Consider the following 18482-nt stretch of genomic DNA (forward strand, 5'->3'; position numbering starts at 1 on the left):
CAGTAGACCGGGGCCAATTAAATTATGATAGGTAGCAATAAGTATGGTTAAAAAAAAAAAAAAAGGCACTAGAAGAAAAAACCCTCGGGAAGGAGAGGAAGACTGTGATCACATTCATCCATTAAATGTTTTCCTGTTTATAAAATTTAAAAACCTTTCTCACATTGTTGCTGTCTTTGCCCAACTTAAAAACAATGATTGTTCCCTGTGGTATCTGAGAAAGGTGGGCCTGAAAGAGGTATTCCAGATGTAAAATTCAGATTGCCTTGGCAGGTAATTCAACCGAAGGCTTTTATTCTGTCTGGTTTTCCAAGCCAGAAGGACACACCTGAGAGGAGGCAGATGCAAAACTGAGGAATAAGAAAACGCAAGCTGCCCTCTGAGAGAAAAAAAATAGTCTTTTAGAGTCCTGTTTGGGCATCTATAAGGGCAGCTGTACCCAAAGAGGGAACTTCAGGAGGATTGAGTCGAGGAGTGAAGAGTGGGTATTTTCATGTGGGAATACATCCTCAGGAGCAAAACTGATATATCTTCTTGGATTTGTGGTTATAACATGGGTTATACTCAAATATCAAACAGAATTTCATGGATCAAAGCCCTATTCTGATGCATTAACAAAATAATTAAACATTTTAAACAGTGAAAGTAGAGGCTATTATTTTCACCTATTAATCAGTCCACAATGTTTATTAACCTAGTAATGTTTGGAGGCTGGGAAGTCAGTGGGTTAGAGAAATTTAGATTTCAATTTTGAATACTGTGTTCTGCTTTATTATGATCTAGTTAAGTCTTTCAAGGCTTCTTTAAGTGTTTCCTTCATAATCTGGACACTTATGTCTACTGCTCCTTGCATTTATTATGATTACTAAGAGCTGTTCACTTTAGTAAGAGCTTGTGCTAACCCTTAGAGAAAAAAAAAAAGAATGGGACCAAAGAAGAGATCCTTGTCTGCAGGTCAGACCCAGGTCAGCACCTGGGACTCTTGTAACCAACAAACTGAACTAAGTTTGGAACTGGAGGCTAAAGATGGCTGTAAGAATAATTATGAGAGTCAATATTAATTGGGTATTTATTATGTGATTAGTGCTAAGTGTATTACCTATTGTGATAGTTAGCTTTATGTGCCAACTTGACTGGGCTAAGGAATATCCAGATAGCTGGTAAAACATTATTTCTGGGTTTGTCTGGAATGGTGTTTCTGGAAGCAATTAGTATTTGAATCAGCAGACTGAGTAAACATGATTCACCCTCACCAGTATGGGTGGGTATTGTTCAATCCATTGAGGGTACAAATAGAACAAAAAGGTAGAGGAAGGATGAATTTTCTCCTTGAGCTGGGACATCCATCTGCTCCTGCCCTTGGACATGGGGGCTCCTGGTTCTTGAGCCTTTGACCTTGAACTTGGAGTTACACATCTGCTCCCCTGGTTCTCAGGCCTTCAGACTGGGGCTGAATTATACCACCAGCTTTCTTGGGTCACCAGCTTTCCAACAGTGTATTGTGGCTTATCTCGGCCTCCATAATCACATGAGCCAATTACCATAATAAATCCCTTCTCATATATCTCTATATGTCCTGTTGGTTCTGTTTCCCTGAAAATGCACGTGTACTTTCTCTGTTAATCCTTAAAGCTGTCCCATAGATAGAACCATTATCCTTTCTATTTTACATGTGGGAAAAGTCAGCCCGAAAGGGCTTGGCAACTTGTATGAAGATACTGCTGGCAAGTGTCAGGATTGGGATTAGAATCTTGCTCCGTCTCACTTTAGAACTTGAACTGGACCCCAATGTGTGAAATTACTTCCAATTTTATGACAGTTGATGTAGAAGACACCATTTGCCCATAAAAACCCTTCAGATAAATCCTCTAAACTGGAGGTTGAGTTCTGTGCTGAAGTTCAGTCACTCAGTTTACAGAGTGTTAAACTACTGACATAATCCCTTCTTGAAGAAACTCTAAAGGCAAGTGAGAACCAAATAAAATATTAGCACCAGAATGAGCCCCAGTTGACTGCTTCACCTTTCTTTCTCCTGAGAATGTGCCTCAGTTTAATTTACTTCTACAAATGTTAATTTAAAAAATAAGTATATAGTCCAGTACTATAAGTACTATGGTAAGTACTGTTAATTAAGGCAAATTAATAAAAGCAAAATATGCTTGAAACCGTTAGGAGATCACATTTGAATCTAAATAAAAAATATAATTCACTTAGCTCCCCGAACAATTCTGTGTTGAAATGTCCCACAAGAGGAGTATCTTTGGTTTCTGGGTGATCTGATAAAGGGATACTTTTCCAAGTATCTGGCTTGAATATTTGCTTCTGCCACCTGTTGGTCTGCACCGCACAGGCCTTCAAGCTCTGTACTTGTGAGCTTCAAGACTGAAGAAAGAGCTCAGAGTTGGTGACAGAGACACTATTGGTTTAATGGATAGGGGAATCTTACGTGTCTGAAGCAAAGTCTTGGAGTGACACCCCACTGTATGTGGTGGATGGTGGGGCAAGACATGGTCGCAGTCTTGGCTTCCAGTGGGGGGGTGGTAGGGAAGGGAAGATTACCAGTTATAGAGGGAATGTATGTCAGGTTGGCTCATGGGTTACCAGGGAAACTAGCAGAAGGGCAAGCCCTTCACCGCCCTTTTGGTAAGAACAATCACTAGCTGGGGCCTGGGGCAAGTACATAGGAAGGTCAGTTATGTGAGTAGGGTGTAGGTGAAACAGGTACTGGTCAAGGAGAGGATGTACAGAGAGCAAGAGAACAGCCATCTTGGGTGGTCTGACCATATACCACCACTGGGTCCACCCCAGAGAGAACTAGCTGAACCATTCTCTGAGCCTCATACTTGGTGCTCAGTAAATATGAGCCCAAGAAAGGACATCTCCTAGGTCAAATTAAGGATATCACTGAATGGCTCCACTGAATCAGATAAATCAGGAAGAAACAGCTGAGGAATTTTGAACCTTCCAAGAAAGAAATGTAAGCAAGCCCTGGGAATTTATAGGAGATAGTTGTATCTGCTGCTCATATTAAAATAACGTTTGATTAAGATGTTTAAAACTTAAGCTCTTATTCCTGATTTTTAAAATATCCTATTAATAAACTACAATTTGGTCTGTGAAGTGACCCTTGAAATATTTCTGGATTATCCTCTAGGTCATCATGCGCCCGTTCAAATATACAACCCCTGAAAATCTTCAAGTGAGTTTATCGGAAATAGAGCCCACCCTTGGTTTGGGATCAGTGTCAGTCCATAGGGGTTGTTATGAAGGTATTTGGCTTTTGTTTTCGTTGAAGCCTCTGTGGGTTGTGATAAGGCATCATTTGGATGGTCAGCTCTGTGTGTCAAGGAGAATGGACTATGAATTCAGACCCAGCTGTTGGCAAACAGACTTGTGTGGGTACAGCTGTGATAAATTCAAGAGGGGATGTAGTAACAATTATGACAACTGACAAGGATGGTTCTTTTTATATTGTGGCCATGATAATATAAAGGAGGGAATTCACTGCAGGAGGAATGCCCATTTGTTAATGAAATCTGTGTAGACGTGATATGCTGTATAGATTTTCAGTTCTGTGCTTCCGTTTTCTCATCATGATGGAATGAATGAAGTGTACAACCTTCTTTGTTTATTAACGAGCTTGTTTGGAATAAAGTTTGAACACCATTTATGAGCAACACCATCTCCTGCGAGTGGACATTATTTCAGAGTTTTCTGTAAATTGAAAGTCAGTGAGAGTTTACTTCTGCCTTTTAAGGAGAGGTATTACTAGGCTCAGCCTTTGATTGCCATTTCCTGAGAAACGTTTTCGGTTATTATAATCCTTGTTGACCAATAAATGGACCGGGGACATGCAGCTCTTGGAGGCTCACCTCTACTCTTCACCCTCAGATTCCCCTGAGCCCTTGATAGGAAAATTCTTCAAGGAACGAGAGAGAACCTGAGGCCAGGAATGGTTTCCTTGTGATGTTCCTGGGAAGGTTAAAAAAAAGCCAGTGTGTGAAATAATAGCTTTCCAACTTAATAATCATAATAAAAATAAAATAGATCTAATTTTTGGCGTTCCTCTTGAGTTCCCCGTACTTTATGTACATTCTCTCTAAATTTGACACAATTCCTGTAAGGTAGTTGGTATTATTGTGATTTCATGCATAAGGAAGAAAAAACTTGTAAAAGTTAGGTAACTTGCCTAAGACCACAGCTAGTCTGCCTCCAGAGCCTTTTCCTAGTCTAAGGATACTTATTGCAACAACAAAACCTGCTGCTTTTTGAAAATGGTCACTCGTACACACACACACGGTCTCTCTTGGGTCTAACAGACATGTTCACATCATGATAACTATGGCACATGTCCTCTGTTCCTATAACACCGGACATGGGTCTGATGTGACACCACCAGAATCTGGGTTGAGAGGTACTATTTATGTGTAGCAGCAGCAGGATACAGAAAACCACCTGCTCAGAGCAAAGAGAGGGAGCCTGCTGGGTTGAAACAGAGAACAATGCACTGTACCTAGTCGTCTTATAGCTGTAAAGCAGCTGATCAAACTCATTGGGAAAAAGCAGGGCATACCATCAGAAGCATCACAAAGTATTCTCTTTTCTCTTTGGGACAGTCAGTTCCTGACTCTGCTCAGGTCACACGCACATCATTATGATCAAAATCAGGCTCCTCAGAGGAGCGAAAATCCATCCCCTGCTGCAAATCCAGGCAGTATGGAGTAGCTGCTTTGTGTACTCTTGAGCTGAGTTATATGCAATACAAACAAGCTTACGTTTTCTCTGTGGTGTGGAAAAGGACTCTTGCGAGTATTTCCTTATCTGTTCTCCGTTTCAGCAGGATTATGTTCCTCTCCATGTCAGGCTGCAATTACTTTTTGTAATTTACGTAGTTTGCCTTTCCAAATTTCTCAGATGACTGCACCTTTCACATTCCAGTTGCCTTTTCATATATAGCCCAAGACTCCTTCAATCAGCTCTTCTATCAAAATGTTCAGTTGACATTTATCCAAATGTCTTCCTCCCAGGGCAAAGGCAGCTACCCTTCTGATATCTTTTAGAAGACTAGACAAGAGGACAGAGGGAACCAGATCCCAGTGAGAGAGAGACGGCAACCAGCTGGATTAGTGCTTTTCACACAGAAGGGCTTGGAGTCAGAGCTGAGCAGCTGTCAGGGTGTATCTTCACACTCTGCAGGTCTCTGTGATGCTGTCGGAAATCCCAGGAGCTCTATTGGAGATGAATGAGTCACTGGGAGCCTATTTCCGATGCTGGGGTCCCAACCTGGCTGGAAGTTTGTCGTCACACAGGCATGTTCCTAAGCGTCCATCTATGATTGAGCCCCCAGGGGGCCCTTCACTAAGTTCCTGTCACACAAGCCAAAAATAAGCTGAGGATCCACATTGCAAACTATGTGAAAAATGCTCCAGAGAAAGCATTTGCATTTTTTGTTCATAAGTTCAAGTGGAACCAAATCTCCGGCTTAGCTTTTGACCCCAGCTGAATTCCTTGCTTCAGGGTTTGGGCATCTCTGGCATGATTATTGGAGAGATAGATCGTTAGAGGTTATCTTAGCAAAGAGGAGTTCTGCATTTGTTTACATTGTATAGTCTGTCAAAGTAGAAGACAAAATTGTCTATATTTTGGATTTCCCATCTATTCTTTCTCAGCAATCTGATATAATGTGCATTTAAGTGTTCTCCTTGGGCTAGAGTTTAGTCTTAGCCATCATTCTCGATATTCAAAGTGGCTGGAAGAGCTTCTTCTTTTCCCTGCTCTGGTCCAGTTGACCAAGGCTAACTGGTGCTTCACTCTGAGCAGTGATATCCCATAAGGCATGAGTTGGAGGCACTCAGATTGTCTTTGGTTTTCCATTGTTTTGATATGTTGACAAACAGTTAATGAATGACTTTGTTGAACCAATATGTAGATGTCCACAATTGTGAATCCCATTGGTATTCCTTTCCAAAACAATTATGGAAGGAACTGAAAGTCAGATAAAAGTAACATTAGATCCACTGCATTTAGGGAAAAAATGACATAGGCTGTGCTGGGGTTGAGGATATTAAAAATAAATAAGGTGTGTTCCCACTTTCATAAAGATAATAGTCCACATGAAGCGGTATCATGTGAGTTGCATTGGTGGGTTGAGACATATAAATAAACAACCCTAGGACAGAGGAATAAGCCACAAACCAGATAATGGATAAGCAAGATGGGGGTTGATTATGCTGGATGGAGAAAGAGTTTGGGGATGACCAAGAGGTGACCAAGAGATTGAATTTTAAAAAATAAATGGGGCCCTAGCAGACACATAATGTGATGAAGAGAGAGGAAAGAATATAAACAAAGGCACATATAACGTGCGTAAAATCGTCAGAGAAACGTGAGCATTCAAACATTGCTAAGAGCATGAGGTGTGTGGGTAAATAGATGGAGATGAGACCAAAGAAGTCAGTGAGAGCAAGATTGTGGCAGGTTTTCTATGATGGTACTGGGAATTTTGAACTTCAGCTTCTAGGCAGTGGGTGGTCATGGTGGGCTTTAGGTAGGAAAATTTTGTGACTCCAATTGCAGTCTCTGTTGCTGACTCGCCATCATTAATTTTCAAGGCAGAAAAGACTAGAGGGTGCCTCTGACCCCACCTTTCACGCCATCTCAAATCTGAATGGGATGTAAAAACTGTGGAGACTCAGCACAATAAAATTTAAAAATAGCCTTTCTCATATGATTTCCTACTCACTTATTTTCCTTTTCCTAAAAATTATAAGCCAACTCTATTTCATTTGGTAATATTGAGGCACTAACTAAAATTAATATTGACAACACTGGACTATACAGGCAGCAGGCAACCTTCTATCTTGTTTTTTGGTTCCTTCCAACTTCACCAGTGAATTATAAAAAGAAGTTGCGAGGCCGCCTGATGCCAGAGGTAAACCTGCTCTAGGTGGAGGCAGAACTGAAATGCAAAAAAGGGCTCAACATTTCCCCACCCTGGAAAATACAAACGAACCCATCCCTCAAGACCTTTGATTTGTAGAGCCACCACAAGGCCTGCGGCATGTCCCTGTCCCAGTGTAGGGGACAGAGCACGAGGCTGGGAGTTGAGGCTGGTATCCTAATCTGATTTTTTACCTTGTAATATTGTATAAACTTGACAACTCTTTTGATTTTTTGGAATCTATAATGTTCTTATATTTAAAATAGATGGAATACTAACTGCCCTACTATATAAGTTTGCCAGGGCTGCCATAAAAAAACACCACAGACTGGGTGGTTTAAACAACAGAAGTTTAGTTTTTCACATTTCTGGAGGCCAGAAGTCCAAGATCAAAGTGTTGACAGGTTTGTAGATGGTCACTTTATCACTGTGTCCTCATATGGTCACATCCCTCTATGTCTGTGTCCCAATCTCCTCTTCTTATAAGGACACCAGTCATATTGAATTAAAGTCCACCCCAATGACCTCATTTAACATTAATTACTCCTTTAAAGATCCTATCCCCAAATGTAGTCACATTCTGAGGTACTGGGGGTTAGGACTTCAACACATGAATTTTGGGGAGACACAATTCAGCCCATAACACCTACTTACATTCTGGTGGTGTTTTGAAGGGACCAGTAAGATCATGTCAATTGGGGAAGCATAGATTTTATTGTGACTGCAAAGTATTTGTGGTTACGGTTGCCTGGGTCAAATATAATTGACTGAGTCCTCCTTCTGGTCGGATGGTCTATTTTCTTTACTAGCCTAGAAAACCTATGGAGGTCTCTGGGGTTAATCTTTCCTTCCAAGGTATAGAGCCGCCTACTTCTGATTATCCACACATGCATGTTATCCAGTCTCCTATTTTATTTTAACCTTCATCGCTAGATTTTACCAATATTCATTTCTTCTCTGCTTGTGAGCACGTGGAATACTATACTTCTGAGCCCCTTTACATCGTCCCCACCTTATGAAATATAACGTCCTTCTAAGGAGATGGACAAACTTGTGAAGAAAGTAGTGAGCCTGAGAGCCTTAGAGAAGACCATGCGTTAGTAAGAGGTTAGAAGGGATCACGCATTACTGTGTCTCAAGCTTTGGACACAGGGCCGCAGCTGCCACTCCTGGGATCTCAAGTGCCAGGAGAAGGCTGTCTACCAGTTCCTTGCATTTGGCCGTGGGTGGACCTCACACATTCACTGTTTCTCTCTTTTACCAGCTGGTTCTTGGTCACCTTCACCTCCCATCAAGCAATCTCCTCTTGCCGACAGACGTCACTCAGGTAACTGCAGTCAGTAAGCAACTATTTGTAAAATCTGCCTTGCTCTTTAAATTCCTCTTGCAATTGTTGTTTGTGTTCATTGTCTATCTTCAAATGGTTGCTTAACAATTTCTTTATATTAGGGTATATATTTGTTGCATTATAGAAAGAAAATGTAATAATAGCCGAAACTATACAGTACTGTTGGGTCTGGCATATAACAACACCCACTGAGGTGTGCAGCAAGTATTAAATAATTAGACAATGGGGGAATTGTTAGGTAGATGTTGCAAAGTGTTTTAGTGATACTTGGGGAAAGTGGTTGGGAACACAGTGCACTGTTTTATTCCTATTTAAAGTAATGAAACTTAGGGTCCTACTATAAAAATTCACTAGCAGGCTTTTAGGAATGGATTTGATTTGGATAACAAGGGATTCCTGTATTCAACTTATAAATTTAAAATTTGTGACTAGTTTTGAATTTTCATAATGGCGTATGCAACTCAATTATGTCAGAGGGAGGCTAGGAGAGAATGCTCATCTGTCAAATATCTTCCTTATTTTCTCATCTCCTGAAGCATATTTAACAAGATCTGTAGTTGAGGAAAGGAGAGAGGAGGAGGAGGTTGGAGAAAGGGAGTGATTTCTGGTAACCATCCTCAAAATAACTAAGGACAGCCTTGACGTTATACATTTTCAAGGATATTAGTGGAGAAATATATAGTGGGCCCTTTTCAACAACTCAAATATTCAACTTGATTTTAATATTAACTTTCTCTAGTGAAACATACTGTCTTAAAAAGTATGGTTCTGCATCTTCCGTTTGAGAACTTCATGGAGTTTATACTATTTATAGTCCCTATGCTTATTTTGCTTTATTCTTTCTGTGTACGTTCCCCAGTCTCCACTTGTGGAAGACACTTATGGGAAGGTATGATAGCAGTAAATCTATTCAGTGCTTCTCACATGACTAATAAGATAATAACCTATTTTGAGTAGTTGCAATTTTGAGTTTTGTCAAGGTTTTTCTTCCTCTCTCAGTCTTGCTTGGCTTCAAAACAGACTTGTTTGACTTTGAAGAGATGGCTCCTTTGACATACATTTTAAATCAAGAATATAAGCTTCTCAGCTTCTCAGTGAATGAGATGTTTTTGTTGAATGTGTTTGAGGTCAGATTTTGTCTGTCTGCATTTCACTGGTTTTTGATTATTTTCTTTCCCACCTCAGCTTCAATTCTTCTCCAACCGATAGACTCAGCAACAACCTTCTACACTGCCCAGTGAAGGGACTCTAGGGAGGGAATTAAGCAAGTATCATAAAAGGCTCTATGAGGCAAGATTTGTGGATAGGAAGACTGGTTATGAAAAATCAAGTTTTAAAAGGTTAGGTAGTTGCTTGGAGAGGAATGTATGAAAGACTGGATTAATTTCCGTTTAGGAAACCGACCTAAGAAAGCATCCTTTGCCATAGGAAAGGGTACCTCTAGGCAGTTCTCCTGATTACTAGGCTGGTGTTCTCTTTATTACACCACGTGGCTAAGGAATCTTTGTTTCCAGCTGCAAACAAAAAATCTTATTGAGTCAGAGGTGAAATAGTCATAATAGGGCATTATATTTACATTTCCTTTTGTATTTACTCAGAAATTTCGTATCTGTCATTCCTTTATGAGCCAGTTTTGTGAAGTGGAAAGAACATTGGACTTGGAGCCAGATAATCTACTAAAACCAGCTAACATATCTTTCCCTGAAGAATCTTGAGGAGCCAATGAGATATTATAATTGACAGTCCTTGCAGTTTTTATCAAGGTAGGAACTTTTCACAGATCCCTTTAACTCTGAGCCTTGATATCTTCCTCCATAAAACAAAGGAGTTAGGTAGCAACTGAGCAATCTCTTTCTCACTCTCACATTATTTTTTTTTTTTTAAACTTTGGGAGGTAAGTGGAGTCAGATCTGTGGTATTGAGATTTATAGGAAGAAGTATATATTTGGTCTTCCACCAGGTTTCTGGCACAGAGCTCCTAAAACCCCTGGAGTTTCCTGTGCTGAGAGTAATAAAGGTGTCTTCTGTTATGTCAGTGAGGTGACTTCCTTAGGACTGTGCCAGTTGCCAGGGAAACCAACAAAGGGATTACAGGGTTGGAATTTTCATCCCCTCCACACCCACCTCCAGGGAGGAGAGAGTGGCTGGAGACTGAGTTCAGTCACAATGAACAGCTAATGATTTACTTAATCATGCTTATGTAATGAAGCCTCCATAAAACCCCCAAAAAAGACAGGGTTCAGAGAGCTTCCAGGTTGGTGAACACATGGAGGTGCTGGGTGGGTGGTGTGCCCAGAGAGGGCAAGGAAGCTGCAAGCCTCTTCTCAAATATCTTGCCCTATGCATCTCTTCCATCTGGCTGTTCCTGAGTTATATATCCTTTTATAATAAACCAGCAATCTAGTAAGTAAATTGTTTCTCTGAGTTCTGTGAGCCTCTCTAGCAAATTAATTAAACCCAAGGAGGTTCTATATAGGTTCTCAGATCTATAGCTGATGTGTCAGAAGCACAAGTTACAATCTGGAGTTGTGATGGGCACCCAAAGTGGGAGGGGGTGAGCCCTTAACCTATGGGATCTGATGCTATCTTCAGGTAGATAGTGTCAGAATTGTGTTAAATTGTAGGACACCCAGCTGGTGGTATGTGAGAATCCCTTGGAGGTGTGGAAAAAAACCACACATTGGAACTGGGTGCAGAATCCCAAGACAGTTAAAAAAAAATCCTTTTCACAAAAGAGGAACTGGAGGAAAGAGGTACAGTGAGTGGCCTGACTGACTGGGGATGAGAGATGAGCAAACACTTTCCCCACTCAGCGGTGTTTTCCTCATTTGTCTTAGATGCTGGCAGGGTCAGTTGTATTCTATGAAGAGCTTCATGTGGCCCTCATACTTGGACACCCTTTCACTGAATGCAAATGATTTTAGGATACAAAACAGCAAGGTCAGACCTCAGCTGCACCCCAGAGGAGCTCTGATCTCAAAGAAAAATTAACAAAACTGCTTCTCTGGGTAAAATGGAAATGTTGGGGGTCTGAGCTGCTAGCACCTGTGAAGAGCTGTATGACCCATGGGCAAGGAGGAACATTATCCTTCCAAGACTTGTTAGTTGTCCAGTAAGTGGGTCTATGGGTCTATTTCCTCTTAAAACCAGAGATTCTTATCATTTTGACTTGTGAATTTCATGATGGGTAATATCACTTTACAAAAATGCAGTTTGAACCATCACAGATAATTTTTGCAAATAATTTCAGTGGGTCAAAAAAAAAAAAAAATCCCCTGGAAACTGTACGACAGCCCACTTAGGTCATTGGTCCTGAAAATTTAGTACACAAAGGAATACCACTGGGACAACATTCTCAGAAATTCTGATTCATTAGATATTAAGGAGCTGTTCCTAGTATTCCGAATTTTTAAAAGCACCCAAGAGAATTCTGATTCGAGCGAGCAGGATTCAATACTAAAAAAACATTGTCATAGGGGGTCCCTGGTTTTTAGTTAAGAGACACTGCCTTGGACTGCCTTAGAATTCCAGTGTTCCTGAGTTCATTCCCCAAATTAATATCATCTTTCTCAAATTCAGTCTGAAAAGAAAACCCAAGTCCCCATCAAATGAATTAGGCACACTGGAGCAAAAACCAAACACAATGTAGATTTTTGTCCTGACTGAGCCAGTTTGGCTGGCTTCCTGGTCTGGCATCACCAGTTGCGTATTCAGTTTCCAAGTCCCTGGGTGACAGGATGCCTGGCTTCATACCAGTATGGGCACTCATCAGCTGCACTGTACAGTACAAGAACTGTCACATAAGAATGGGCTAGTCTCTGTGAGACCATTCTGGGTTTGCTCTGAAGTAGCACCATCAAAAGAGTGGTTACAAATGGAAGTTGAGATCAGAGCCAGAGAAGTGGTGTTGACCAGCAGATCTCTGAACAAGGCAGTGCTGTCAACAAAGGGTAAAGCAAGTTCTCAGCAGGGCTGGGACGCCTGGTAACAACGTTTGAGTTGGATGGAGGCAAGCAGTTCAGGAGGGAGGCTATGAACAAAATGAAGTTGTTGGTCTTATCACACCCTGACCAGCTTAAACACACTAGACTTGACACAAGATACTCTCTATGGACATTTGCTGATGAATGCTTACTAATAGAGGTCCAAGAAATAAAAACCCTGTGGATGTTAAAATTTGTCCCTCCATCTTCTTTCTGATGACTATTTCTTTTTTCCTTTTTTAATATTTATTTATTTATTTATTTATTTGGTTGCACAAGGTCTTAGTTGCAGCAGGTGGGCTCCTTAGTTGTGGCATGTGAACTCTTAGTTGTGGCACGCATGTGGGATCCAGTTCCCCGCCCAGGGACCGAACCCGGCCACCCACATTGGGAGTGCAGAGTCCCAACCACTGCGCCACCAGGGAAGTCCCTGATGACTATTTCTTAACAATGAATTTAGGCAGAAACCATGAATAACTCTTTGTATGTAGTTTTTGTTAGCAATCTTCTTTATTAGGGTATTGTCTAGTTTGGGGGTTGGAAAATGTTTTATCTGCAGTGCCAGATAGTAAAATGTTTTAGACATTGTGAACTACAATACTGTCTCTGTTGTATGTTCATCATTTTTTTCCTTTTTACAATTCCCTAATAATGTGAACACTATTCTTGGCTCTCTGGCAGTACGAAAACAAGGCATGGACTGGAGTTGGCCCTCAGGCTGTAGTTTGCTGACCCTCCACTAGATTGTCTCAACAATAAAATAAGATTATTTTGTTTTTACATGGTGTTTGATATTTTCTGTCAGCAAATATAGTCAATGGGAAAAAATTCACAGTTATCTGTTCCCCACTGAGAACATATCCCCTCCATTATGTACTGATAGGAGAGCCTAAAGCCATAGTGTGAGAAGTAGTGTTTTCTACACTTGAGTCTTCCTGTAGCAATCTAATATTATAAGCTGTAAGGGAAGAGATGAATTTTAACTGGATTTCGTTTGACATAAAAATTCAGACTTGATGGTTTTTCCCTTTTGGGCTCTTATTTTTAAAATTAACTCCTATGATTTTGGCTTATATTTTAAAAATATATGCACATTATGGATTATTTGGGTGATTAGTTCACTATCTGAGTACTACTATGAGATTTAAATCCAAGTAGACATTTGAACATAAGATCTTTTTTGGTTCCAGTAGTGCTGCCTTAACTGTTGCCACATAATGAGACTAAAACAGAGGTAAATTTAGTAAAGGCCAAGTGATTTCATGGTTCTGGGGTCCTTTAATAGAGGAAAAATAGTTGGATATTGGATCATCACATAACACATGCTATATATAGTACCAAACTAGAACAGTCCTGTGACAAAAATGTTAGTTCCATATCCTCACTGGAGTAAAAGAGGTTCAATTTCAGCACTACAGTATTTCGGTCACATTCAGTTAATGCTGTTAATTTGAATTTTGGTGATGATATATTAGTAAATTTGTGTATAATTTGTCCTGTTATGAATATGTGCGTGTGTGTGTGTGTGTGTGCGTGTGCGTATACTCAATTTAGATCAATCCCAGAGGTGTTAGTAGACTATCACAGGGGTCAGTATGCAAATGGGAAAAGCCAGGAACAAGGCAGGTGCAGTCAGGATGGTTAGAGCAAGTCTGTGCTGGTCCACGCAAAGATGCCCTTTCCTCTGGGCTGATGCATACCTGAGCTGAGCCAGGGTACGTGACCAGCAGTGACTGGCTAGATTTTATCCTCACTTGTCCCCTCGGCTGAGCACTCTTGTTCAGAGGTATGTTCCTGCCCTGAGTGAAGGAAAATGAATTTGAGAGATAATGTGTAAATATAATCTTTGAGGCCTGGTAGCCGATTAAATCTGGAGATCAAGGATTGCTCCCAACTTCTGGCTTTGGTGACTATTGTTTTAAAACAATATCTGATGCATTGACTCCTTCAGAACAGTCACAATAATTTGGTATTAACTTTGGAAAAGCTTTGGTGTACTCACGAAAAACAAAAGCCAAGAAAAGAGTATTGAAAGAGGGAAGCAGTGGCAGCAGTAGGAATGGACAAGACATCCACTACAAAGTAGAAACCTGAAGGACTTAACCACTTATTCTTTCCTATGTGTGTATTTATTAGGGGGTGTCATAGGCATGAATCCACAGTGCCCCCTACTGCCTCAGAGGGCATCTGTGCCAACACGGAATAGCATGGCCTATTGTAATGCCAACTTCACAGGAGGTGGACCCACAGCTGTGATGCTGGGAAGCAGGACTCATGGTTGAGTAGAAGAACGGGGAGATGCTTCCTGGGGTACAGGGAAATGGGGGAGGGAGACCAAATGGAATTTTGCTGGTCATCCCTCTCTTCGCTTTTCAACAGAAGCAGATAGAAATATTTATTTTGTGCTGGATACTTCCTAGGTCTTGCAAAAGAAAGATGGCAGGAGTATAAGAGAACCAAAAGCAATATTCTTCATCCTTTGAGAGCTTATCAAATTGGGGAGGCAGAACATGTGTGCAGCACACTGAGAACACTTCAGGATGCAAATACAGACAAATTAGTTTATTACAAACTGGACTTTGCTCTAGATAGCGGTGTCTTTTCACAGTGAGAATTCTGTCCATAGAAGGAATGCCAAATAAAGACGAAATCAGAGTACAAGTATGGGTTCCTAGAGTGCATGTGTGTGTGTGTGTGTGTTTTCTGTTGCATTGGGGGTGGTGAATATTAACTTGCAAAGGGGCCTTAGAGGAGGATAAATTAGGTCTGTATTTTTGAGTATGGGCAGGAGGGGGCAAGAAATGCTTAGTGGAAAGGAAAGCAAATTCAGAGGCAAGAATAAACAAGTGGAGTTCAAACATAGCAGAGGAGAGGTTAACAATATCTCACAGCTGGTGAAATACTACTACTTTCTTACAAAATGTTTCCATACCAGAAGCCCTGAAGTACCTAGAGCCTGGAGGTGTCCTGCCCCATTAGTGGGGGCTTCTTAATGTCTAGCCAGCCTTTTGCTTGCTTGAGGCCTGATTACTATAATACTTGGTCTAATTCTTTTCATCTTGAGCTCACAAGCTTAGGCAAAGCTGAGCAGCTGGTGTGTACTTTTGTCCTCTTGTGATGGTGAGCACTTTAGCTACTAGTCTTTGAAGCCTAAAAACACATGGCAGTAGCTATTACCCAATGTCCTGGAGCTCTTAATCAACTTGATGTTTTATTTGGTTGTATTATAATGAGACTTAAGGACAGTTTGCATGGCATCCTTTCCCTATAATTGTAGTTGTTAAATGCAGCCCCAGACAAGGTGTCAAACGACCTTGGAGACAGTTTAGTGATGAAATGCCAGGTCTTTCTGATATTAATGGTTTTTGGTGGGATTGACTTAGTAATAGCTATATAGTGCTGCATCGTAATGGACATACCTTTAACATAATGATACATCGATCCCTTTGTTGTGTTCGTATATATAGAAATGCAGGATACTCATCATGGCAATGGCGAGACTAGCTCAGGGATCATGTGACAGCTCTGCCTCAGACATATAGGACCTGGGCGCCACTGTATTAGTGAGCCGGTGGGCCACGGAATCAGGTTATCTGTCTGCATCTTGGTTGCACCACTGGCTGAACAACCTTGGACAACTGACAACTATTCTCTGAACTTCGATTTCTTCATTATAAAATGAGGTCATACTGGTGTGTTCCTGTTATGATGGGGATCATTAGAGAGAGCCATGTGTAAATTACATGCAAGTGTTAGGCATAAAGTAGGTGGAATATTAGTTTATTGTTGTTGGACCTGTTACTCGCTTGTGCTCTATCTGGAATTTATTTATTTTTGTTTTTAATTTGATTTTTATTATATATTTTTCAGATGTACAGCATTATAATTCAACATCTGTATACACTACAAAGTGGTCACCGCTACAAGTCTAGTTACCATCCATCACTGTATAGTTCCCTTCCCCTCTGGCAACCACTAATCTGTTCTCTGTATCTATGAGTTTGGTTTTTTTTTTAAACATCTTTATTGGAGTATAATTGCTTTACAATGGTGTGTTAGTTTCTGCTGTATAACAAAGTGAATCAGCTATACATATACATATATATCCCCATATCTCCTCCCTCTTGCATCTCCCTCCAACCCTCCCTATCCACCCCTCTAGGTGGTCACAAAGCACCGAGCTGATCTCCCTATGCTATGTGGCTGCTTCTCACTAGCTGTCTATTTTACATTGGGTGGTGCATATATGTCCATGCCACTCTCTCACTTCGTCCCAGCTTACCCTTCCCACTCCCCGTGTCCTCAAGTCCATTCTCTACATCTGCGTGTTTATTCTTGTCCTTCCCCTAAGTTCTTCAGGACCATTTTTTTTTTTTAGATTCCATATATATGTGATAGCATACGGTGTTTGTTGTTCTCTTTCTGAGTTACTTCACTCTGTATGATAGACTCTAAGTCCATCCACCTCACTACAAATAAATCAATTTCGTTTCTTTTTATGGCTGAGTAATATTCCATTGCATATATGTGCCACATCTTCTTTATCCATTCATCTGTCGATGGACACTTAGGTTTTCTTCCGTGTCCTGGCAATTGTAAATAGTGCTGCAATGAACATTGTGGTACATGACTCTTTTTGAATTATGGTTTTCTCCGGGTATATGCCCAGTAGTGGGATTGCTGGGTCATATGGTAGTTCTATTTTTAGTTTTTTAAGAACCCTCCATACTGTTCTCGATTGTGGCTGTATCAATTTACATTCCCAACAAGAGTGCAAGAGGGTTCCCTTTTCTCCACACCCTCTCCAGCATTTATTGTTTGTAGACTTTTTGATGATGGCCATTCTGACTGGTGTGAGGTGATACCTCATTGTAGTTTTGATTTGCATTTCTCTAATGATTAGTGATGTTGAGCATCCTTTCATGTGTTTGTTGGAATCTGTGTATCTTCTTTGGAGAAATGTCTATTTAGGTCTTCTGCCCATTTTTGGATTGGGTTGTTTGTTTCTTTGATATTGAGCTGCATGAGCTGCTTGTATATTTTGGAGATTAATCCTTTGTCCATTGATTCGTTTGCAAATATTTTCTCCCATTCTGAGGGCTGCCTTTTCATCTTGTTTATGGTTTCCTTTGCTGTGCAAAAGCTTTTAAGTTTCATTGGGTCCCATTTGTTTATTTTTATTTTTATTTCCATTTCTCTAGGAGGTGGATTAAAAAGGATCTTGCTGTGATTTATGTCCTAGAGTGTTCTGCCTATGTTTTCCTCTAAGAGTTTGATAGTGTCTGGCCTTACATTTAGGTCTTTAATCCATTTTGAGTTTATTTTTGTGTATGGTGTTAGGGAGTGTTCTAATTTCATACTTTTATATGTACCTGTCCAGTTTTCCCAGCACCACTTATTGAAGAGGCTGTCTTTTCTCCAGTGTATATTCTTGCCTCCTTTATCAAAGATAAGGTGACCATATGTGCGTGGGTTTATCTCTGGGCTTTCTATCCTGTTCCATTGATCTATATTTCTGTTTTTCTGCCAGTACCATACTGTCTTCATTACTGTAGCTTTGTAGTATAGTCTGAAGTCCAGGAGTCTGATTCCTCCAGCTCTGTTTTTCTTTCTCAAGATTGCTTTGGCTATTCGGGGTCTTTTGTGTTTCCATACAAATTGTGAAATTTTTTGTTTTACTTCTGTGAAAAATGCCAGTGGTAGTTTGATAGGGATTGCATTGAATCTGTAGATTGCTTTGGGTAGTATAGTCATTTTCACAATGTTGATTCTTCCAATCCAAGAACATGGTATATCTCTCCATCTGTATGTATCATCTTTAATTTCTTTCATCAGTGTCTTCCAGTTTTCTGCATACAGGTCTTTTGTCTCCTTAGGTAAGCTTATTCCTAGGTATTTTATTCTTTTTGTTGCAATGGTAAAGGGAGTGTTTCCTTAATTTCTCTTTCAGATTTTTCATCATTAGTGTATAGGAATGCAAGAGATTTCTGTGCATAAATTTTGTTGGATAATAGTGGTGAGAGTGGGCAACCTTGTCTTGTTCCTGATCTTAGTGGAAATGGTTTCAGTTTTTTACCATTGAGAATGATGTTGGCTGTGGGTTTGTCATATATGGCCTTTATTATGTTGAGGTAAGTTCCCTCTATGCCTACTTTCTGGAGGGTTTTTATCATAAATGGGTGTTGAATTTTTTTGAAAGCTTTTTCTGCAT

Source organism: Balaenoptera musculus, chromosome 2 (assembly GCF_009873245.2).
Source record: "Balaenoptera musculus isolate JJ_BM4_2016_0621 chromosome 2, mBalMus1.pri.v3, whole genome shotgun sequence".
NCBI classification, from domain to species: Eukaryota; Metazoa; Chordata; class Mammalia; order Artiodactyla; family Balaenopteridae; genus Balaenoptera; species Balaenoptera musculus.